Raw genomic sequence first — 25,417 nt, 5'->3', positions numbered from 1 at the left:
TGTTGAAGCAGCATGGTGATGAAGGTGAGGAGCAGACCGGAGCCAGCTCTGGCAGAGGTGAGGTAGGGAGGGGTAGGAGGAGGCTCGGAGCAGCACCTTTTCTGCCTGCCTCAGGTTGAAAAAATGTTTTTCTTTTTGGCCTGTTCTGGAGCAGCTCGGTTTCTCTGTTCATTTACTGAAGGAACAGAGACAGCGTTGGTTGCTTGTCTGTTCCTTTGGTGTATACGTACCATTTGTTTCTAATAAGGATGACTTGAAGTCGTATGAATTCTTGTGCTTGCAGATGACTCTTTCTCAGCCTCCCCACGCACTTTGCAGCTGTGGGAGGAAGTATTTGAACACAAATATGATTCTGGATTTATGGAGGCTGCTCGTGTGAGTAGAGTTACTTATTTGCATTACTATTTGCTGGCGTAAGCTCATGTGCTGTGACTTCCCCTCCGTGGATTTGCTCCTACCTTGCACTGCTTTCATCAGGGCAGCAAACCTTCACTACCGTGAGCATGCAGGGAGGCATACAAGCATTCAGTGGGTTTGGCTTCAAGCTACAGCTTCAGCTAGGTTTTTACGCCTCTGCTTTTCGACATCTGGACCGAGAGCTTTTCTGATTCATTGCAGGTCTTCCTGGAGTACGAGGTGAGCTGCTGCGTCTCTGCCACATGTGTGAGTGCTAGATAGGCGTTCAGACAAGATTACCTGAAAAATGGGCTAGGGAAACTTTAAAGCCGATGGAGCTAATCAGCATCCTGCATGCTCGGTCTATCGGGCACATCAGATTCACCAGCAGGACAGAAATCTGGCGTGCAGGAAATTAGGGTCAGGAGTGACGGGTGGGTAGGAGAGGGAGACGTTTAAGAACCATCCAGCAAGAAAATGGAAGGAGTCAGAAATGCATTTGCTGATGCTGCCTGTCAAAAATCAGAAGCTGATGTATGCGTATGAAAGGAGCTGGTTTTTTTTTGTTTTGTTTGTTTTGTTTTTTTTTTTTTTTTTTTGCTTTAATGTCTCCTAGGTTGTTGTTCTGCAGTGGCTGGATGTAGCACAATGAGGTCCTCTGATTCTTTGGTTGTCTTTGTGGTACTCTCCTAAATTATAGCAATAAATCTAATAAAGTAATAAGATTTAATACTTTTTTGGGGGTGTGACAGCAACAATTTGCCTTCAATCAAGGAGTTATATCTTCCTGAAATTTCATTTATAGGCTGTTTCCTAAAATTGGGAACTTAGACTATTTCCTGTCAGTCTTAGTCTGCACTATTTCTCCTAAATTATTTAAGGGTATTAAAATTGCATAGCACATACACTGTACCAAGTTTAATGAAAGAAAAGATTGGTCCTGACTTTACATGAAATTACGCACTAGCCATTATTTATTGTTGCACTTTATTTCATTTGGGAAACAGGATTAACTCAGATGAGTACTCTCTGATGGACATTTCTCAGTAATATCCCCTATGTTATTTAACGTATTTTGTAGATCTGCACATTCTGTTTCCAAAGAGCTCATTTTCCATTTGAATTGAGATGTACAAAGTCACCTCTTTAAATTACAAGAATTTATCATGATAAAATAGAGCTTTTTTTTTTTTTTTTTTAGATCATCATGTGTATTTCTGTCTCCAGTCAGGCTGGAGGGAGTTGAATAAAAATTTCGAGACAAATCCTTTCTTCCTCTCCTCGCTCTATAAGTCTCCTCTGCAATATATTTGTTTCAAGGCAAAAAATCAAATCCTTAAAACTGTAAAAGAATGTCATCAGGAAGTTGCAACCTTGTTGAAGTACTGTGAAGTTAAGTATGAGTCTTGAATAAGTTGCCATCATATTTAAGTTGCCATCGTATTTGGGACCTTCCTTTGACTGGTGAGTCTAATAGGGTAGTAAATAGTAAAGCAATTCCTCTGGTAATTTGACATGTAGTAGCCTGGCTTAATAGCGAAGTATATTCTTGGGAGAACATATGCATTGGTTAGAGAAAGGCATAATACTTTGTGCAGGAGCTGGCAGTGGTGGGGACTGGGGCTGAAGACCTGTGAGTCACGGCTGGGCTCCGGCTCTGTGCATCACTGTTACAGCAGCAGCATTTGCATGGACAGATGAATGCCATTTGATTCAGCTTGTGCTTTCTCTGTCTTGCATCAGCAAGGCTCATGCGCTGGTTGAGATCTTCTAAATTCAGCACTTCAAGGAAAAAAAAAAATAGGCCATTTGAGCAACTGTGCGCAGGAGGGCTGTAGTTCTGTTGCTTAGCAGGAAGGCACCATACGAGGCTGTAGTTGTCCAGATCTCTCTTCCAGGTTTGCCATGGTACTGTTTCTCAAGGTGTCTTTTCTTTTGAACCTGTGACGAGGAGTGGGATTGTTCCTTTAGCAGCCCTCGTGTGTCCGAAGCCCAGCTGGTACCCCATCTCTCACACCTTCTGGTGAGTGCTTGACCTGAGGGCTGATCTCCTGGCCATGGTGTCATCAGGAGGCTGAAGCCCTGGTGTCAGAAATGGTCTGTTTTGTAGTAAGACAGCCCCAGATGAGAAAATCTTAGCCAAAACAAGGAGTGACCTTGTCATTTGTGCTGGGTGCAGTAATTTTGCACATTTTCATAAATGTTGCTAACGTGCTATTGCTGCTGTATGAACCGGTCCTTGCTTAACTGTAGCACAGCACTAAGCTGTTAATTATAGGAGTCAGAGGAGAGGTACAGCTGCAAATCTGCCCTGTCAGGATTTATCAGGCTCCATTTTGTAATCAATGGTTTATTTATTAAACCATCAGAAAATCATGCATGCACTCTGGCCACGACAGCACGCAGCTCTGCTCGGGCATTTTGTCTGAATCGATGGAAGCAATCATCTGCTTTACATCAGGTATCGAACCCACACGGGTCCTCCAGTGATGAACGGCTTTATCGTCTGCGTGGAATCGACTGCTGCTGATGCCTGGAGCTGGGAGGGTGGTGTTAAAAACACTGAATTTCTCCATAACTTTCATTTTCATGCCTTTTTATTTCTGTATCTTGCTCTGGCTTCTGTGAAGCAAACCAGAATCCTTAACTCTGCATGGCTGAATCCCCTGCAATTAGGGAGAGGCTCGTGAAATGGGTTGAGAGGGAAGGTGCTGGGAAGCACAACGGAGGGTGGCTGCAGCACTGCAGCCAAAGCCTGCTGGTCTCATTGACCCGGCCAGAAGGTTGGTTCCAGGGTCAGCAGATGACAAAATTTCAAAGTACGATAGCAGCATCCTTTTATTTTTCAATCTGCTTTGTGTTTCCCTGCATGCCTGTGGCGGTTGATTAATTTTGGGAGATGGCAGGGCATTGCCTTATGTTCATTTCTGAGCACAGATTTTAATGGGGGTAGCACATCCCCCTGAAACACAGGGTGTGGGGGTACGTGTTTTGTATTCTCCTAGCTTTCATTTTTCTCTTACCTCCTGGCCAGAAATCTGATAAAGAAGCCAGAGCTGCTACAACTCCCGTCACCCACTGAGAGCAGCCCCTGTAACATAAGAGACCACTTGCCTAAGGACGTTTTGGTTTGGAAACTCACTTCTCGGACCATCATCTTTTCCCTGTGTAGTCATCACGGTTGTTACAACAGCAGAAGCTCTATTTCACCAGACAGTGCAATAGTGACTAACTTTGTCTGGGTGGCACAAGGCTTGAAAGATGCTCCGCTCGTGGTGCTCGTCCTGTTTTCTGCAATGTGCCCGTGGATGTTATAAGGGAGGAGCCTGGCTTGGTGTAAATTGTTTGTCTGGAGGTTAATTTCAGCCCCAACCTGTTTTTGACAGCTCGTTCACCCTAACGTGGGCTGCTGTACAGAAACCGTACCATTTGCCTGTTGTGTGAGGTCTGTTATTGACATAATGAGGCTTTATGGGATTAGAGGGCTTACTGCCAGCACTAATTATCCAAAAGAATATATAGGTTTTTATAAGCCTCCAAAACTAGCCTTTATTAGATCTGCATTAATACATTTCAGTTCTTTGCCAGCAGTAGTAATTCAGGCATACTGTTCCTTGCTTATGACCAGTGCTTACGGGAACTTAGAGGATTGGCAGGAAGATGGGCACGCAAGCTAGCGCTTCTTGTTGCAATATCATGAAGCGGCTCTTGCAGAGTGCTGTTATCGGGGGATAGTGTGTATTTCGTGCCATGCTGGCATGAGACATGCTCTAAATGTCCCCTTGTAATGCCTTGGTATCCAGTAGTGTAATACTTGAGGAAAGACTTGTCAATGTATTATAAAAAGTACTGCTTTAAGTATTTATGACCAGTGTTTACTAATACTAATTAATTTCTCAGAATGATCCCTACAGCACAAGAGACGAGGGCACCCAAACCACGCACAGGATAAATGTCTGCCTGTCCCCTGGGGCGGCTGTTACAAACCAGGTGTTCACCACTCCAGGTGTTCATTTTGATCGGTTTTGTGCCGAGTTATTGTGAGACTCTGCAAGATCAAGAGTTAACTAACTGGTGATTAATGCAATGATACCCTTCACGTATGTATCTCCACTTAATGTTTTCCCCTCCATTACTGTTAGTAATAGAAGCTCAGTGAATGTAAGAATTGTGTAAAGCTGCAGACGTTATCTTCTTTCTATCAACCTATTTTCTGTATAAAAGAGGTCAAATCACATTAGGTTTTTACCATTGAGATCCCAGGGCTTCAAAGAGAGCCCTGTGAGTCTGTTCAATGGAAAATGAAACTAAAGTAACGTGTACTTACATCAATGCACTAAGACCTGCACTGATTTCTTCTTTTTCTTGCATTAGTTTAGAAGAGAGAAGTTAAATATCTGATGATAAAAGTGGATGGTAAAAGATCATGAATGGAAAGTGATTACTCTTTCAAACATCTTGTTGGACAGCCAGTTACACAAAAGGGGAAGATTGTTACCTCAGAGTTACTGTCTTGCTCCTCACTTGGGTATTAAATGCATTCCAATTTACACTAGCCAGTACTTTGGTGTGCAATTTGTGTGCATGTTGATAGGGTTTCAAAAAGTGCTTCTTTTTTTTTTTTTTAACCCTCTGGGGACTCTTGATGTGCAAGCCAAGTGCTTCTACACGCATGATAGAGCAATTTCTTCGCTCTGGAAAGTGCTGCTAGATAGAAATAATAGCAGGGCAAACATTGACTTCCTCAGAATTGTTACTTGTTCAAATAAGGATACCATAACAAAACCGTACACTGGGTCAAAAGTGCTCTGCTCTGCGCTGATGAGATCTCAGTAATTTTGGTAGCATTCCAAGAGGAGGATGTAGTTGATAGAAAGTTGGTGCACAGTATAGAGAATAAGCTTATATACAATCCTGATCTTGAAAGTCACTTAGTTTAAGTTTTAAATCTATTACTAAGTGTTTTCCTAATGCTTTAGGGCTTGTTTCCTAGAATAGATTGGCAGGGTTTTGTTTTGGTCAAAGGACTCATACTGATTTGCCCTCTTGGAAAATCTGAAGTTTGGTTCAGGGTTGTTTTTTTTTTTTTTTGGAAACAGCATTTTTTCATTGGAATTTAATGCAGTGCCAGTGGTGCCTGGAGAGTAAAGGCATGTGTGTATATTCATTTATAAGAGGAAGAGCAGATGACTCTTCTGCGTGTACTGTACACTATTATTTGGCAATCTGTCACAAAAACTTGAACCCAAGTCAGGCGTGTGCATGTATATGTAGAGCTGATTTCAAGAACAGTTTCACAGCACACACTGATTTCGAGGGGATTAATAATCGATGAATAAAACATATCCAAGCTACGTAGCAGCACTTTAGGTTTTGAAATGGCGACTAGCGTGTGAAATGCAGAGGCTGTGTCCGCCCTGAAAAATGACTCGGGGCAGGTCTCCTGCTCCTGCACACCAGCACGAGGCCTTTTGCCTTTGCAGAGGGGATCCTGTTATAAACCCACGGAACATCCAGTTCAGTCTGCGTAGTGTGCTGCGGTGTCTGTCTATCACCATTGCGTGTAAGTAACAATTTCATACTAGCATTTTAAACTATTACTCCCTTCTTAAACCATATGCTAATTTTCTTAAAGAGAAGTCTAATTGCTCTCTTTATATGCAGTTCCAAGTCAAAAGCTTAATTTCTCTCTCCAGTAGGATAATTAAATCATGCAATGTTCATCTCTTGTGACTCCTCCTGTCCCAGAAATCTTACATTTTTACTCTAGCTGTCTTCCACAGTGCACAGCCACTGACAAAGCCTTCACCTTTAATTTACTTGTGCCAGTAAGACAGCAGTTTGTTTCAATTCAGAAGTGAGGATTCATTTTCCTTTCCTTGAGTTTCACTGCGTATTTCTTTCCCTCGAAAAGAAACCCCATCTTTCCCACAAGTACATTCTCCAGGCGTTGTAAAACAAAGGATTTTTTTTTCCCTGTGACCTGATTTTGCAAACCTGCAAGTGCTCCTGTTTAAATCAGCAGCTTGGCTCGCATGGGGTAATAGTTTCGGGAATGGATTAACTTGAAAATCAAAGAACGCAATTTGAATGCCTTTGTGGCACAGTACGAGGCATACTGTTTGTGGGCAGCTAGAGCTAGCACTGCAAGAGCGAAGCTGTCGCACAGGAACATGTGGTCTCCTTGCTTTGTTTCTTTTCTTCAAAAAAAATCACTTTTGAGAACCGTGGGTGCTCAGCAGTGGATCAAGGAGACCCAGGCACGAGCAGCCCTACTAAAGTTGGGCGGACCATGCGTATGCCAAAAGTGAAGGCCTCCCAGTCAGCCTTGCTCGGAAATTTGGAAGGATTGAGCCCAATAAGAAGGGTGAACATCTCTGAAGGACTTTTCCCGTGGTCTGCTTGTGGAGTTTTAAGGGATGATGGTACAGTTTGCAAAGTGGTGATTCTGGTGTTGAAACATTGGTTCTGATGTTATTTCTTGGGCACAGCAGAGCCCATCATCATAGTCCTGTTTAACCGCGGCTGTTATGTTGTAGATATTTTGCTATCCAGATTGATAGATCGCTATGTTAGTGCACATTAGGGCAAGGGTGTGGTGAAGCAAGAGAAGCTGACTGCAAAAAAAGCTAGTAAAGGGCTAGCTTTGTGCTCTGCTTTGTGTTGGGGTGCTGTCTTGCTTCTGAGTTTTTACAGTATAACATGACTACCGGTAATGCTGACTTTTCCTTACGGGAGCTGCAGGTCAGCATCTCGTCATTTCCCCATTGATTTTTAAATGCCCGTATTTTCCAGTGCCTTTCATTCGTACTGCTCTTCAGCATCGGTACTTACAACGACTATGCCGGTTAAGGAGGTGCTCAGATGCTGCTCACCCTCCTTCCCCATCTTCCCCAGAACTTCTTCCAGTTCTTAATGTTTTAAATAAACATGCTTTGTATCCACAGGTGCGCTGAGTGCGTTTACTTGCAGCGTGCTCAGCTTGGTTCATGCAGCAGTCTATTTTGTGGTGCAGTGCCTTGTTGGAAAAAGGTATCGGTTATCCCGATGGCATTTGTAGTGTTGGCTTTCATAGATAAAGCCCTGGCTGCTTTGGGCCTTTCCAGCTTAAATGGGAGCACAGAAGTGATGGAAATGTCTCTCTCCCTGCAATTGGCAGGGGAGCAGAGGTGGGTGGCATCACAAGGATGAATTTTTTGCCTTCCCTTTGATTTTGAAATAGCTCAGTTTTTTGGATTTCAGGTAATTGTCTTTGCTCTTGCAGAGGTTGTAGGGTCTCAAGGGAGCACGTTTGAGCACAAATGTGCTGCTCTGTGCAGCTGACAGGAAGGCGGGCTCTTGCCTTGCAGTCTCGTACCTGTGTAGGCTTTCTTTAAGCATCACTAATGGTTCTTTAAATGTTGTTTTATTGAAAAGTTGTTAGAAGAGCACTGCTTAAAGAATTGACTGTAGTTGAAAGAAGGGGCTGAATACCCTGAACTAGTTTCTGAAATAGTGCGCTCCATGCTGGGGGTCAGCTTTAGCATCTAGCAATAGGTTTTTTGTGTGTACATTAGTCCCGAGACAGCAAGGAGCCGCATGGGAGGAAACACTGTGATACTGGGGCAGCGATTCTGCCAGAGGTCCTGTGTGCCTCTCGACAGGCCTGCTCCCGAGATCACCTGGGCTGTTGAAGCCACGCAGAGATGTGGACTAGGAACCCCTTTGAACACCGACCTTTCGCTGTTACGGTTTTAGTGATAAAATATTCAAGGGAGCAGAAAGTGACCCATTTTGTGCACTGCCTGTCAAAGCGAGCAGAAGAGGGCGAGTACAGCAAGGGCACAGGTGGAACCCAGCAAATACAAATGATTTATGGAGTAGCTGCTTTAAGCCTTTCCAATTACCTCTATCATTATCCAGTAACATCTATTTATGGGTATGAGCTTAAATTACGTTGTCTGGAAGAAATGGGTGACATAGGCAGCGGTGGGACTGATGCACGGTCCAGCATCTCTCCATCCCTCTGCTAACCCGGGTGTTTGCCTGGTGAAAGCAGTGCAACCCTGTGCTTCAGCTTGGCTTCTCCTTGCCCCACAGCTCAGTAAAGCAAAGTTAGATATTTGCTGCATCCAAATGATTTGCCAGCTTTAACAGTGTTTTTCTTGTAGCCTTGAAAGGAAGGAACTTTACCTGACCTAGTTGCACCTGAGCAGGAAAGATGCTTGACACGGCAGCTGGTTACTCAAGTGTATGTTCTTCTTGTCAAAAATAACGTCTTCAAACAGGGTTTGCTGAAGGAGAGGAGGAGGTTGGGTTGAGCTGACCCAACTGGTTGAGCTGAAGTTATGTTAGCAAGAACCACCCAAACCAAAGGAATCAACCATCAAGCCGCCCATCTGCTCTCAGTTTTGTGCTGCTTAAGGTGGGCTTGGCACATACCTTGTGAGGTTGCACGGTGGAGGTTTTGTAGGGCTTCTTGCAACAGTAAACAGAACATTTTACACTCCTCAGAGGCTTTTTTTTTTCCTCCGTGGTGACAACAGTATGGCCGTATGAAAATATGTAATTAAAAGTGATAGTAATAGATCAGCTAAAAATATGACCATTAGATGAGACTTAAAGGGTGTTACAGATATTTTTCCTTTATGCCAAAATTTTTGAGCGTTTTCAGGAGTGAGAGCTATTTCGGGGAATCTTCTTTATCTTTCCTGTCACTTCTTAACTTTTCTGTTAAACAGTGTCCTATTTCTATTCGGCACACCGAAGAGCACGCGTTGCACTGATGCCACTAGTGAATTGGAGCTATGTCATCTTCAGGAAATGAAAAGTGATCAAATTCTCTTGTCAAGGAGGACGTCGATTTGGAGAGGTTGCATCCCTCTTTCTATAAAAATAGAACCCAGAAATAAAATTTGAAAAAACTTGCGACCCAGATATAATTACATGCCTTTAAAATGTAAGGAGATACAGTTGGATGTACGAAACCGCTTAAAACCAAATAGCCTCCAAAAAACCACTGTACTGTTTTTTCTTTATGGGCACTTAGGCCCTATATAGTAACTGATTTTATGAAATACAGGATAACTGTTAACCAGCAAAACTGAACTCTTCAGTTGCCTTAGTAACTAATCCAATCCAAGGAGGAAATAAAAATAGAATATATAATTTTAGAACCTTTAGGCCCTTTGCCAAGCAAAATATTCTCACTAACAGCAGTCAGATTTGTGATTTGAATGGGTTTTCTTAATAGAATAGATTCTATTTGTTTTATGGAGATAAATGGTACTTGCTTTTCAAATCTGATTAATTACATATCCGGGCCATTAGGTCTTGTAGCTTCTGTACTCTTCCACAAGTATATTTAACTAAAAATATAACATAACTAAATATAATATAAATAAAAATGGAAAAAATGTTTTAGTTGCCGGCTCCTTTTCAACCTTAATCTGGTTAAAAAAACGAAGACTGCAGTATAACTCAATAAATCACATTAAATTGCCAGGAGGAATGTCATAAGCATCTGCTTAATTCAAGTGTGTTCTTTTTCTATATTGATTTGTAAAGCTTGTTGAGAGAAAAAAGATATTATTTTTAAAAGTTATTATTGGTGAAAACTGCCATATCATACCATGGCACTGCTCATTCAAGCAAGGTAGGAACTTGATACCTTTTAGTTGCTCTAAAAGGAATTCTCAGGCTGACAAAATATGCCTCCTGTTTTAAAATACGTTGTCAAAAATGTAGCGTTTGTTGTCGGCAGTTTTAGAGGCTTGCGCTGCTCGTGCACATTGCCTGTGCTTTTGCCAAGCTTCATACGCAAGCCTTTTGCAAATTCTGGTGAGGGTCTGCATTTTTTCCCCCCTACAATTTTATCCGTGTCAGCAGTGGATGAGGGGCTTGCTGGACTGAGTCCTTACGTGTGCGAATAGCATTCCTGAAGCCAGCTCTCTTGCCCTTGTTCCTGAACGAGGTACGTGGTACGGGATCCTTTATCCTTGTAATGCCTGGATCCTGAAACTGTCTTGGTGCTTTGGGTTATCAAAACAGAGAGCGCTCCTTCCACAAAACGATACGAGTACCTGCTTCTCAGTACGTGAACTCTGATCTAATTCCCCGCTCCTCTGAACTGTGCATTCGGGAAGTTTTCAGGTATTCCTTAATCTCTTTCAGTCCAGTAAGTATTTTAAGGCAGGGCAAAAGGCAAAAGATTTGGTTTTCTGTGGCTGGTGTGTTTTGCTTGAGGACAACTACATTTTTAAGGTGTATGATTCAGCAGGTTTGCTGTTCCACTTTAGGATTATCATCCTATAGGGTAAAAAGCTAAATATAGCAGATACGTGCCCTGCACAGTAGCTTTAATGCATTTTGTTCAGTGCTTTTTTTTTTTTTTGCTTGTGGAATTTCAGGCGCTGCTATTCTTATTTTCAGCATTGTAATTTATTAATACAGCTAACAGGCTCCTCTGAAGCAAATTAAGATTTTTCATCATTGTGCTCTGAAAGAATGGCATGCCAAATCAAGCAGGAAGCTTCCACTGGAACATCGCTGTAATTAGTTTACATGCCTGGAACTAGGAGAGATGGAGTAGGTATGCCTGAGACTGAAGAACCAAGCCACAGCAGTGTGAGCCCATTGTGTGGCTCAGCTCTCCAAAGCAGGGGTTTCCAGATGAAGGTTTTGTAAATAACTAAAACAAGCAGGAGGTGTGTGCCCACCTCTAATTCACTAATTAATCATTGCCCTTCATCCTCTTTCCTGTGCCAGCCATGGGTCACTTGCAGTTATTTTGGTAACATTTCCAATTAAGCGTGGCAGCGTGGCAACACGCTTGCCATTTACCAATGACAGATCACCTCCCGCTCACTAGGTGCTGATCTTCAGGGGTAAGGTAAGTTTGGATGTGAGGGCTCCTGCAAGCAGTTGTGGTGGCCAAGAACCAGCCCTGCAAGGCTGAGGAAGCGCTGAAAGAAATCTGCCTTCCCAGCATGGGGCAGCACCCGGCCACGCGCGTCGTTTCTGTGTATGAATATGATAATTGGAGGCCCTGTAAGTTAGAAGGAGGAAATTTGGCTGATTCCCCAGGGGAGGATGAGAAGCAATGGTCTGTAAGGACCCCAGCTTGCTGGAGGCTGTGGTTGGAGCAGTGGTGCTAGAGGTGCCTTCCCTCCAGCTGGTCTGACGATGCACCCACTGGTGCTGCAGCTGAGTGAGTGCAGATACTGGCAGCCAGCATTAGCTGGTAGCAGGGGTATCATCCCAGGGTTGAAATGGCAAAAAATTGATGCCCAGTGACATCTGCAGCCAGGTCCTGACCTGAGCACGAGGTGAGGACCTTCCTTCCACCCCAGATTGGCTCTGGTGGGCTGTATCTAGCTTTCCTAGCTTTCCCTTCATCTTTGGTCATACAACCTTCTCCCCATCTGCTTGTGTTCCTCACACAACTCCACGGGTTGCTTGTGATATGTATTTCAGTGGAGAGTGTGCCCGCACAAAGCTTAAAGCCCCTCTGAGACCCACTTGCAACCTCCAGTAAGTACCTGGGAGCTGTACAGCATCCTGTGGTGGTGTTTGGGGTGAAACCAGCTGGAAGGAGGAAGCTTTTGTGTGGAGCCAATGCTCATTTTCTTCCTGGAGCTTCTGGCCTCTGCTGCCTTGGCAAGTTGCCGGGCCTGAAAGGTCTTGCCTGAATGTTTGTGTCTTACTGAGGATAAAAGCAAAATGCAAGTGCCATGGTAAAAATGCAACTTGATCTGCTACTATTTCTTTTCAAAGAAGTTCAGAAAACATTACATTAATACAATGATTTGTGGCCAAAATGTATTATGCAGTTAATTCAAGTAAATTGCAGTTACTCTGTAGCAAATAATTACCACCTGTTTCACATCTGCCTCAAATCCACTCAAAAAACAGCAATCTAGTCGTCATTCTTGTATTATTTATGTAGTTTTATTATTTGCAGTCAGATTTCTATTTGCTTACCCCATTTATAATAATTTTTTCATGCCTTCTGTACACAGAATGGCAAATTTAATAACCTCCTTAGGATTTGTTTATAAAACCTTTCCAAATATGTTTGCAATGCATGACAGGGCTCCTGATACACCGCAGATACTCGGTGGCCTTTCTCGTAATGAACTGCGGTGCTGAGAGCGCTGCTTGCTGCTCTGAGATCCCCATGGCTCCATCTCCTCTTTAAAGCCAGTGCACGTTGAAGTGTCACGCGCAGTTACACAGTTTGCTGAGCTTTTTCACTCTCAGTTGAGACAGAAGCTCCTGAGATGCATGTTCAAAGCATTTTGGGGACAGACAGATGTTTCGCTGAAACAAATGAGGCAGGGATGGTCACCTCCTGTTACGATGGAAGTGCAGAAGAAGGACGGTGACAAAAGCCAGATGTACAATTCTTTAAAATTCTCAGAACAATGGAGCCAGTGGAGCTTGTACTCTGTGATCTCTCAGAGCAAGATGTGCCATCGTAGCGTTTTCTTTCAATATTGCATTTCACAGCAAAACTGAGGATGTGGCAGAGGGAGGGTGAGGGGCTACCTCCTTGTGGCACATCTAGGAGTGCTCCCTGAAACCACAGGAGCAAAACCAGCTGAGCACTGACTGGGGCCAGCATCCCTCTGCAGGGCAGGAGCAGCGATCAGAAACCTTGCCTTCAGCTGTGCAGGGATGCAGAGGAAAGGAATGGGGAAACATGGCCCGTTACTCACCCATGAGTTTGTCTTCTCCATTATACCCAGCCCATATGTGTGTGTTTGCAGCTCTGATACCAACAGAGTCCCCCACACTTTAACTCTGAGGTAGGGTTGCTGGCCCCCATAGACGTATTTCTGCATCAACACCCTCTCCCCTCATAAATTTTGGGCTTCCATACAGGCAACTCGATTTCTGCAGTACCCCACTGATGTTAACAGCTTTCACAGCAGGGATGTGTTCCCCTCCCCAGAAGCATCTCCGTCCAGTTGTGTCATAGAGCTTGTGCCCCGTGTGCGTGGGTGAGGGAAGCCTGGACTTGCATTTCTCATCCCGATGCCCTGCTTTGGGAGGGGAGGGAAGGCAAGGCGTGGGCTGGGGTCTCAACGCTTCTGTGATTGTACCAACCAAAAAAAATTGCAGATCTGCTAAAAGTTAAGCTTGGAGGATTCCGAGCGAATGAGTTGCAAACTCAGCAGCGCTATTGCATGTATTTGTGATACCTCTCACAACTGCCTGTCAAAATTCCCCATCAAGGAACATCGTGGATTAGTAATTATGCGCATCTATTAGCTGAGCATCCATTCTGTCTGAAACGCTTTGTGGCAATCTCTCTCCAAAGAAGCGCATATCTCATCTCGGTGTCTGCTAGATGGCCGTAACACCTCCCCGAGGGAGATGCCTCTGATAACACTATATTAAAGACGGGGCTTGGTTTTGTCTTTTAAACCTCTATCATACAAGCCAGTGCACAAGGAAAGACACCTATTATAATTTGGTAGACAAACGTTAACAAAAGCTGCCTGCACATGTGCACACGGAGAAAAAATTCAATGTTAACATTGCAGGAGGCTGTGATGATGACAGGAGTACTTTTATTGTCATCTCTGCTGGGGGAAAAAAAAAAAGCCTTATTTGTGCAAATAACCTGAGCTTAGCTTCATTCCCGAGCAACCCATTTGCACATGTGAGTATGTTTTGTCAGCTCTGTCTTTAGGTACAGATTAAAATGAAATGCTGTGCGGTTCTCATTTTCAGAATACTTGTGCTTGTTTCTGTTAAACAGATTAGTGCCATAATAGTCCCATCCCCCCACGGAGACATGAACGTTGTACGGTAAAAATCCCAAATACATATTTTTCTCCCCCCCAAAAAAATGCTTAATTGAACTATTATGCTTAGTTTTCCTGATTCTATTCTGCTCATTAAACGAGAGTGAATCTGAATAAGAACTAAAAGCAAAGCTAGAGGCAGAGGACAATAAAATCTATTGCTATTAATTTAGCTGAAATCCTCAAACATGACTCCTTCCAACTTGTTATCTTCCAGACACTAGATTACTTCGTTCTTTCAGTGACTACTGCTAGACAGACGCATCCTGTTGTGATAAAGGAGACCAGCTGGATTTAGGACTGCAGCTTCGTGTTTGTGGTATGACTGACCATATGTGATTCTCTGTCAAGTTTGCAGCTTTAATGGTAAATCTCCACAGTATTTGCACTTCGATTCATGTTTTTTCGCTGATTTGGTAACAAAATAGGGGGTGGCTTTGTGGAGCTGGCTTGCACTAACGTTAAGAGGTTGCACTGCGGTCTCTGCAAAGTAAAGGGAAAGCTCCTGCATACTTCAGAGTTGCTTTGAGCTGGGTTTTCTTCTTTGTTTGTTTGGTATGTTTGGGGGTGTGTTTCCTTTTGTTTTCTTGTTTTTCCTGATTTCTTCATCTTGGTTTTATTTTCTGTTTTTTTTTTTTCTTGCTGTTTTTATTTTTTTAGGAAGAAATGGCATACCCATGTTTCGTTAGGAATATAATTTTGAATTCGTACTCTGATCATGGTTTTTATCTGGCTTCACCAGAACTGAATAATTCTGTTGTTACTGTCTTCCTGCCTGCTTTGAGAAATGTATGTGTCAAGCCTCTGCAGAGTATGGGAACAGAGGGGTATATGCTTGTGAAAGAAGCATAACAGACAGCAGATAGAATTTGGAGAAGTTTTGGTTCTTTTTTTTTTTTTCCTAAGGAGAAGCACTATCATAACCTGGCCAATTTTGCTTTATTTCTGATGTCAGTGTGTTTTGATTCATAAGTGTGTAAGGATCATGCTTCCCACCCTTTTGTCCATGTAAGGCTCTACTACGTCGACCATGTCAAACCCTCCATTACAAAAAGTGCCAGAAGCTTTGTAATGTCACAGGCCTGAATTTCACATTTATGTTTTTTGATGCATATACATGGTTGTTCTCTTGCTCTCATGGTCATCCTGGCTGGAGGGAGAAATGGTACATTGTGCAAGCCTTGCCTGCTGAACTCTGCCAGTGCGCCTGCATCCTGACCTCCAAGGTCCTGTCCTGCACTGGATGAATCCTTCCCATCCACTGAGGGCTGCAGCAGAGCCCTCCCTTAGGAGAGGCACCAAATGCCTTTACATTAATGTTTCTGTAGGAGCCTGAACAATCAAGCCAACCACTTGCAGCAGAGGTTTGCCAGAGATGCTCAAGTTTATATGTGCAGTGCTGCACACACTTTGTTAAAAGCCTGTCTCTGCACAGCGGGTGCGCAGAGTGGGTTTTGGAGGCAGAAGCCAGTGCACCACCTCGCAGTGACTGCATCTTTACCTGAGGTGGAGGGTTGGCATTTTGGCTACAGGTTTGTAAAGCGTCAGAGTCTGTGCTTTCACGTACCTTGTGATTTTCGGTCTGTTTGATGCTTCAGAAATACCGTGGAGTTCGGTATCAGAAAGGACAACACGATGCATGTGAAGCCCCAGCTAAATGCTATGTTGGCTCCTCCACATTCATCTGTTTTCTGTTTCTCTCCCCCTTGTTCTTCTGCCACACCACACCACTGAAGAAAATCCCACATTACTGCAGCTTTTGATCTCCGGTTCCCCTGGGTTATTAAGCTGTCGTGTTAGCTCTCCCTATCCCCGGCTACAATTTGGCCATAAAAGGCACGGTGGGCAAGAGCTGAAGGTACCTGTGACATTCGGCTGCGGGCAGAAGGGGGAAACCAACATTAATATTAGTCTTCAGTTTTATTAAGGCAGAGAGATGAGGAGCAGGGGCCTCTTCTCAGTCGTCAGGGTTGAGAAATAACTGCAGCCTGAAGAGTGGTTTGCTTTTCTTGGTCGTCCAGACTTGAGAGCAGTATACATAGGAGCAAAGGCCAGTGGTGGTCACAAGGATACGGGGGAAATACAAATAGGAAAATTCCCCTCTTTTTCCACTCTACACAAGTTTTACAAGGAACACGCAGTGAGTTTATTATCATTTTCAATGGGTTATTTTCACCTCCATTCTCTTGGCTCCTCTGAGCTTTCTGGGTTTCAGCCAGAAAAGTCAAATGCCACAGGAAAATCTCATCATCTGAGATTCGTAGCCTGAGGGCAACTGGAGAGGCATCAAAGCTGCTAAGCCAGCCAAGTGTCTCAAAGTCCCCCGTTTAAACAGAGAGAAAGTGTAGGTTAACACCCCGTGCCCACCCCTGGGCTTACCATTTTCGCTTTGGTCAAATACTCACTGTATTTGTATCTTGTATCAGACTGTGTCTTCTCTGCACCTTGTCAAACACTTGACCAGCACCTCTGCTGTAGTGATCCATGTTTGCAGACGGCATCTTTTGAGAGAGGGCGGCAGGAAGGGAGCAATTCCAATTTCTTTTTGCCCTGGACTGTCAAAGCCCAGCGGCTGAGCGCAGCAGGAGAAGGGGGGAGCAGCTCCATCCTCCACCAGCGAGGAAGATGCTCAGCAGCGCCGGGTGACAGAAGATGGGAGGGGAGGGATGGTTCTTGGTGCATCGCTGTGCCTTTACACTTCCCCTCCAGAATTTTCAGTGTAAAGCCCCCGAGCCAGGAGGAGCAAGAGAGGAGACACCCCACGAGCAATTGAGGCACGTGAGCTTCTGTTCATCCGGTGCGGGCTCGATGGCTTTGCATGCATTGGGGTGAATTCCTGCCCTTCCACCACACCTCAGTGCTGGGAGCAAGAGGCGAGGGCACACAAATGCTCTTCCCAAAGCGTCCCTCTTTTGGGGTAGGTGCTGGCCAGGCGGGGAGCTGGTGAATAGAGGCAGAAAGACTGAGGCTGGTGATTTGTCACTTGGTTTTGCTGGTAATTCCTCTAAACAATGAACAGGCAATCTTGTAATGGGCCATAGATTTTCGAGATGAAAGCCAGCTCATTACCGTGTAGATGTGAGTGTTTTCCAACAAAGAGTTTCTGAAATTGAGGGGTTAGTATCCAATTATTTATGAAAATTGTGCCTATATCTAAGTGGAGGCTGCATTATTTAAGTACTCTGAAAGAAAAGGGTGCACTTAAGCATTTTGTGCGTATCCGAGATCTGTTTCCTTTGAGGCAAAACTAATTTTTCCAAAGCTAAAAGCTGTTCAAATTAAAAAGGAACAGTGCAAAACAAAAGCTCTCAGCCTGCGTCCCCCACGGGGCCAGACCGCAGCAGAGCGTTCAGCAAGGACCACGCTGCTGCCTGCTCCAACAGTGTGATCCTGGTGTGGACGTAGTGTTGGTGCTGGGGCAAATAATACCAGCCCCACCTTCTGCTTTGAAGTGCTGTTCCCTATTGTGTAAATCAGTTTCCTAAAACATGTGGTAGTGGTGGTGGTTGTTTTCTCAGACAAGTACAGTTCAATACTCCTCAATATTTGGTTTTTGAGGCACTAGACCCCAGTCTCCAAGCCTGTAAGACGGGATGCGTGAGGTACCACGGGGCGAGCTCTGCGATGAATTGTAACAGCCCTGTCCTGCTGCTACTGGGATGATAGGGGAACGGCTCTGACTTGTCCAAGTATTGCATTCAGCAAGCAAATCTGAGTGTTATTCCTTTAAATCAAAACAGGCAGTGACAGCCTAAACTAATGCAGCGCCTACCAGAATGGTACGTTCGCTCTAAATGTATCCCAGAGACTATTTATTTTCTCATTACAAAGAGTATGCTGGCCCAATGTAAATGTCAGTGAACTCAGCACGTTTAGTGCAATGAAATGGGTAGATCTAAAACAGTGGCAGGTCAGAGCTGGAGCCTAGGAGCTGCTGAAGAGCACTTGCTTCCTCGTTTCTTTAAGTGCTCTGCATCGAGTCCCCCTGCCTGCTGGTTTGAGCCCGTCATCCTCAGAAGTGCCGTAACTGTACATGCACCTGCAGGACCTCGGGGGGGAGAAGTTATTCTTCATGAAGTAGGTGAATCTGGCATGTCGTGGTGTGTTTTTTTGTTTGTTTTTGCTTTTTTAAGAAATGTTTTCTTAGTCTGGATTTTAAACATTTCCATATCCACTACAGGAAATGTGAACGATGTGTATTTCTTGTACAGCTGTTGGTGGGAGTCTCCTCTGTGCAGGCAGGTCGGTGTACAGACGGCATGGTGTTAAGTTCTGGTGTCTGCAAGCAGCGACACTTAGGAAGAAACAGTAAAGCATCTGTATTATTGGGACATCTAAAAACTGTCCTGAAGTCCTCAGTGTTAATGATCAGCATCCAGTACAAGGTGATTTTTCCAACAAAGAATCAGCTCACTACAAAAGCGTCTCGCTCTGTATAGCACATACCAGCCTTTATTAGGGGATCAGCTGATTATTATTCTGCTACCAGCCTTTATTTTCTTCTCTCTCTCTCTCTCTCTCTCGCAGGAAGACTGCATACAAATATAGCAATCGATGGAGGGAAGATATTCTTCCTTTACGAGATTAATTACAAACGTAGGGGTGCTGTGTCTAGCCTGCTTGTATGATTGATCTTGCAGGAGGAAATGCAATAGGAAACTAACGCTTCCTTTTATCCAGTAAGCAAAGTTCAAAGATGTTTACATTCTGCTAGGTAAGCACAGCTGTCTAAAGACGCCAAGACGGATGGACTGTCCTGTCAGCACAATTCCTGCCAAGGTAACAGGCTACGCCGTCTCTGTGGACCTCTCTCCGGCCAGGAGGCTGTAGGGCCAGAATCACTAATTTAGGAAACAGCTTAATTGTTGCACGTTTTTATTAGCATGGAGACCCACACCAAGGCGATGCGCTGTGAGGGGTGGCGAGTGGGACGCGGAGGTTGGTGGGACCATGCTGGTGGGCTGAGGAGGAAGGCTCCTGGTTACACTGTGCATAGGGTGGCTGTCACAAGCCAGCTTTCCAGATATTATGAGGGTTTTTTCTTTTAAAACCTGGCTGGTGTAAGGAGCGCTCTGCGTATTCTTTCAGCAGCTCACAGCATGTAGTTGTGGAAGCATCTGCAAGAGGTGCAGTGCTTAGCTGCCCTTGTCTCTGTTTGTGCATAAATACAATCTTACAAGCCATGGATTTGGCTCGGGGTCCTTCCTAAAAGGCTCATTTCATTCTTGGGCACAGGCTGGTGATTGCATTTAGGATGAGAAACAGAGTTAAAGGTGATGGATCCAGCTTAGTGACTCAGCCCTCTTCCTGGCAGCATTTTAAATAATAGATGCACTACTGCTGATATTTAACTCCTGCCAGAGCTGCTGAAGTATACGGAGTATTTGAAATATTGATAAAATGCCGAATCTCTGCTCAGACAGAGGAGATCCCCACCTGGGGTTGGTTTTCTCGGAAGGAAAAAGAAACCAGCGGGGGGACCCCAGCCATAATACCTCGTAAGGGCCTGAAGATGCCCCTCACTGGAGGCAGCAAAGCAGTCGGCTCTGGCAGCGTGTTTGCGGAGAATCCCAAAATCGATGCTGCAGCCCGTGTTGCGTTTATACACGCCTGTAGAGAAAGGGCGTTAAAACAGTCAGTGTAATAAATACAGCGCAGTGAGCGCAAGGGGAAGGAGGGATGCCTTTGTTCCCATCTCACCCCCTGTCACTGGGTCTGGCGGAGTTAAGCTTCAGGTTGACTTGGCCTTTTATTTTCTTCCTCGAGGTCTAGGGCAGCGTGTCCTGCTGGTGCCCGAGCTGCAGCCGGCGTGGCCGCCGTCCTTTCTCATCCCTCTCTTTGTGCATGCAAATCCTGCCGGATGAACATGGATCCGCTGGCTGTTTAGCAGTCAGTTTACCAGGCTTGACAAAGGTTATTGCAATAATTGATGTTCCTCTTCTAATAATTAATGTTAATGAGTCCACTAAACAGTAAACAAGACAACAAAGAACTGTTAATGAGACAGTCTTTACTCATTTGTTTAATCTTTTAGTAAGATAATGGGCGATAAATATATCGCTATTCAGCCATCTTCAAGTCCTTAATGCGTGGAGAGTGTTTTAAAAAGAGATTTGAGCTGATTTTTTACACTTGCCTTCAGTAAATTCAGCTGACTGGGTAGGTGGGGCATCTGAAAGAGTTTGGAGACCTATATAATTAAGTGCCTTGACATTCTGTGGCTGAAGGACATTGGCAGATATCCAAACACTGTGTTCTGCTCTCAAACCATTTAATTGAAACCATACAAAGTTGGGGGGGGGGAGGGCAAAAAGAGAGGGAGATCTTGGCAAAAACCTTCTGTGCGTTTTTTCGCTATTGGATTGACCAGACAGGGCAACAAAGCTGATAAAACAGGATTAGCAAAATTGCATTGTTGGATATTATATGCCGTGTGACATGTACTACAGCAAAGGAATTTGGCAGGATTAACCTGCAGAGGATAAAGATGTACCAGACAAGCGGGCTGAATTAATAGACTGCTGTGACCAAAGCAAGGAAATCTATTTGCATGGAATATTAACAGTGATAGCAGAGCCGTGGCAGTGGAGCTGCACTTGCTGTTCTGCACGGACCCAGAGACCCAGGCTCGACGGGAAAAAATTCGGGGTAGAAAAAGCATTTTATTGGCAGGGTTTCTCATTATCCTTTCCTGTTTCTAAATGAAAAATGCTAATTCATGGGGAGAGTGATCTGCATTATTAGATTGTCTCCCCCCAAACAGAGAAGTTAGTTTTCCTATTTATAGGAGATGAGATTCTTCTCCTAATATACTAGTGTCATCCTAAAATAAATATTTGGTTTGGTGTTTTCCCTCAGGGCATGTAGAGCCAGCCAGCCAGCCAGCATGGGAGAATGCAGTGCCGTAGGTGTTGGTTACTCAGCTGTTGAGGAAATTGTACGCTTAAATATGCGTAACCTAGTGGAAATTGTAGGAAAGCTTTCCAACCATGTAGTGTTAGAGAACATGAAAACTATACCCCATAGAATAAAACCATACTAAATAAAAATGGAAGCATATGGATATTTCCGGTCAGACATATTCTAAGACCACGTTGGACTATCGGAGGAAGTAAAGAGGCAGAAAACCAGCATCCATCTCTGGTACAGTAAGGGCAGAGAAAGTCTTAGATTAAGTGTTCATTTCTCACTTGTCTGCTGTACTTCAGTGCAGGTTGCCTGAAAGGTTTCATAACGTTTTAAACAACCTTGGAAAAGGCTTGTATCATTTGTTTTTCTGTTCCCACCCACAGTCCTAGTGGCAGACTCTGATGTTCCCATGGAAGAAGGAGTGTACAGAAAACGTTGGCATTATTCTGGGTGTGACACAATGTACTTCACCCAGTGTGCTCAGTGCCACAGCGCGCAGGGAAGGATCTGCTCAGGGGAAGTTGTTCACCTTCATCCGGCGTTACCATGTCACCGTTGATCAGGGCCAGCCAGAAAACAAGTTCCACTTTCAGGCTCTTCCTCTTCTGGGTTGAAGGATGAATAGCAGATTTGCATAAAATATAAATGCATTGTTTTGCTCCACGTAGCCTTGTGTATTAAAATTCCAGGAACTGCTCTTTAAATAAAAGCTCTGTTAGGATGACATGACTGATACTTTAAAAGTACATGCACAGGTGTCAAGAAATTCATCTCCATTTCCTACAGCAGCTCCATTATAGAGCCTGTTTCTCCAGGACGTCTCCTGTTAGTGCTTATGTTCGTAGCTTTTCTGCCTAGGTACTAACGTGACCACATCTCCCATCTCCGCAATGGAAAGACAATATATGAGGTTTCCTTTGGATTAAACGGCATGGTGGGGAGGCATGGGGTGTACTCTCTTTGTCAGCAAAGTCAGAAGTATTACCTCCACATTAAACAGATTTCAGGAGAACTACTAGAAATGAGCAGCTTCTCCCTGGAGGACTGCTAGGCTTCACATCACTTGCTTTCTGTCCGGTTTGGCTGAAGGGCTCCTGCATTTAGTTCTCACCCCAGGGATGGTCCTGAGCTGGTTCACAGAAACTCTGCTTTCTTTCGGGCTCTGATTGCTAAGGAAAGTCTGTAATACACACGATGTTTATTATCTGCCTGTTGTTTGTGTGTGTCTAGATGAATTAGCCCAATAAGGTGTCGTTGGTATCCTATCCTGTTAAGAACTACCCAACCATTTCAAAAAAGTCATTGTACCACACCTGGAGCATTTTGAGGGAAATCAGTCAGAATCCCGTATTTGTTTCCATATCTTTTTTTGTCTGCTTGAAAAGCTGCAGGATGACCATGGACCCGTGCTTTTCCCAAGGCCATTTCTGCAGCATTGCAGAGCAGGTCTCGTGCTGCCCAAGAAACACACTGCTTGCAGGCTATGATCGTCCATGTGCTCACTAATATCAGTGTTGTGCAGGGGAAGGGAGGCTTTTTATTTTTTTCAAGCAATATGAAAGTCCCAGAATCCAGAACTGCCTGTGTGATTTTTAAAAATCATCTTTACTGATAAGCAGTTTGTTGTTCCTCCCAACTTCTGCAAGCCCCAGAGGGATGGGGCCATGGAGAGGAACGAAGGCCTGCAGACTGGGTATTCATGGGTCCCAGCAGGACTTCTGGGGGCAGGGGGCACCATCCCGAATGCCAACACACCGAGCAGCTTCTGGGGATAGACCGGGCACGTGCAGGTGTCTCACCTGCCTCGGGTAAGGTGCATGCTGAGGGGTGTGAGGCTGAATGGCAGAGCAGTGCCGAGGAAGCCACACAGTCTCTGGGGCACTGTTCTCCTTCTGACAACGTCCTGGCACCAGTGAAGAGGCAGCAGCCTGATTCTTCTGTGTCTCTTGGGGCTTGGCTGAGTTTCTAGGTTACTTCCCCTGACTGCAAGCCTCCATCCTCCTGAGATGAAGGCAGGACGTGAATAGCAAGGATGCAGCTGTACCCATATCGCACTGCAGCAGCCACCTCTACAGAGCCGTAGATCCTCGAGGGCGGCACTTGCTGGGGGAGAAGCGCACTTCATACTTTCTTACCACTGTAATTGGGTGGGGGTATGTAACCTGGTATGTAACCTGTGGGATCGACGGACTTAACCCTGTCCCTTTGCTTTCTAGCATGCGATGCTATGGATGACAGACGGAGCACAGAGGACCCGGGGCCCCGTCGGGTGCCGTGCAGCAGCTGGTGTTGTGAATCAGGCCGTCGCCAGTCGGAGAACGGCTACTTCACAACACCAGGGTGGCACCGCACCACGTTTCGACCGCCAGCCGGAGAGGAGCGGAGGTTCCCGAGGATGGGCACGGCAAGGGGGAGCACGGCCTCGCTGCCTCCGCCCCAGCCCAGACCTGCAAAGGTAATCAGGTGCTCAACTCCTATTTAGGCACCAGCCTCCCACGGAAGTCTGAAATAGAAGTTAGGCCCCTAAATATCTCTGCGGGTCTGGCCCCGAGGCCCGGCCTCGCTGTGTGGCATGGGGCAGTCCTGTCACGGCTCAGTCACGGCCTGCACGTGTGCTCCGTGAATGGTGAGGAACGGGTGACTTCTGGTGGGTGGTGGAAAGCTGCAGGATGAGCAGCCTCTGTGCTCCACGTGTAGCCCAGCGGACACCTCATCGCGTATCATTCTGTAAAAGGTGCTGTAGGCACTGTGGAGGAAGCCAGGCTCCCTGGAAATTACATTAAAACAGCCCCAGGTGTGTTGTAATGAACGATAAAGTACCGAAAATAAAGAGTGGGGTTGGCCAGAAGTGGTACCCTTGTCTGCTGTTGTTAAAATGGAGAAAATATTTGAATTTGCATTGCTTGAGAACCCCCCAGAAAATGGTTATTAGACCCACACTGTCCAGAGGGGTCCTATAACAGTTGCCCTGTGTTTCAGGTGTGAATTTCAGGCTCTTCTGCCTCCTCCCTCATAGCATAAAGCCCACATGCTCTTAGCTTTAAGGGCAGGGGCTGCAGTGCAGCACTTCCCACCCGAAGCCACGTCGTGTTCATGGAGGTCCACAAAAGCTGATGGCTGTGTGCACCCCGTAAGTGAAACAGAAACTCTGCTCAAGTTTGATCTGTGAAAGCAGCCGCATTCTCTTGGGCTCAAGATGTGCTTTTCACTGGTGAGGTTTTCCCTTCACCCCACCCCACGTAATACTGACTATACACTCTTACACATTTGCTAGCTGCTCGCTCACTTGATGTGAAACACTGTACACGTCTAAAGCTAAGAGAGGAGAAATAAAGAGAGCAAACAATTAAGGTAACAGAAAGTATTAAGGTAATAGAAGTGATGAAGGATTTCTTGAAAGTTTTCTCTATTATCCTAATTTGTCTGATTGAAGCCAGCAGTAAAAATTACTGCAGTGTCATCCTGGATGTGTGATGCTGGCAGGGAGATAGATGTAGGAGAGAGTCAGGACACACCCAAGATCAGCGATAGTATAGGGCAGCCTGGAAATGCAAGTGTAAAGTGGCAAAGGTGGTTGCGTTAGACACGTCCTAATTTTCCTCTTCAGGTGGGCTTTCTACAGAGGCAACCCTGCATTCCCTTCATAGCAAAAAGCCACAACTGACAGGGTGAAGAACGCAGGAGATGTTTGGGAGGCACTCTCATTCATTAGGAGAGGGCAGTCTGGTGATGCAGTTTAGCACTGGCGTTTTTACATTGACGAGAGGGAAATTAAGACCCCATTTCTATTTCAGGCACTATGGCAAGAATGGGCATGAATTTGTCAATCTGGTGTGCAAGAAGTATGTTTTATTAAACTTGTCCTCTGCTAATGCAAAATGTGTCCTCTGTGTAGTAGTCTCATTGTTTATTATAACCTTGTTTTAAAGCCTGATACCTTTCACTGTAAGGTTTGTTTCATGGGGTAAAATATACAAGCCTTTGGAAACAGGAGGTGACAGTGAAATAACCTCAGTAACCCCTGCTCATACACTCTATTTACATTGGCAGCTATTCAAATATGGAACTAAATATCATTTCATCTTACACTGTGAACTAGAAAACTGTTCGACCTATTCAGTTGGTCTGTAAATACACATAACATTTGAAATAGGTTAGTGCTTAATATCCACTGACGGATGACCTGGCAGACTGTCTCCGTACTTTGCTAGGTATGCTGTGTGAAGACACAGTATGGGTAAGACGGCTCATTTTCAGTTCCCTTTGTTAAAGAATTTCGTGGGAAGTCACACTTCAGAGGTACCTTTGGGGCCTTTATT

The 25,417-nt window shown here is 44.9% G+C and overlaps 1 long non-coding RNA gene across 3 annotated transcripts in view; it reads left to right on the top strand.

The window, feature by feature from the left end:
- Positions 1-24,970, top strand: part of LOC121065807 — a 64,981-nt gene extending 40,011 nt beyond the window's left edge. For 2 of the 3 annotated variants that reach the window (XR_005817326.1, XR_005817324.1), the window contains exons 3-4: positions 14,407-14,508; positions 23,315-24,970. This is a non-coding gene — a long non-coding RNA (uncharacterized LOC121065807). Of the gene's footprint in view, positions 1-14,406; positions 14,556-23,314 lie in introns of all 3 variants that reach the window. The other variant, XR_005817325.1, reaches the window with a different exon arrangement.
- Positions 24,971-25,417: the final 447 nt, after the last annotated feature.

Source organism: Cygnus olor, chromosome 2 (genome assembly GCF_009769625.2).
Source record: "Cygnus olor isolate bCygOlo1 chromosome 2, bCygOlo1.pri.v2, whole genome shotgun sequence".
NCBI classification, from domain to species: domain Eukaryota; kingdom Metazoa; phylum Chordata; class Aves; order Anseriformes; family Anatidae; genus Cygnus; species Cygnus olor.
Note: the sequence above shows the minus strand (reverse complement) of the source record. Positions and strands in the feature narration are given on the sequence as shown.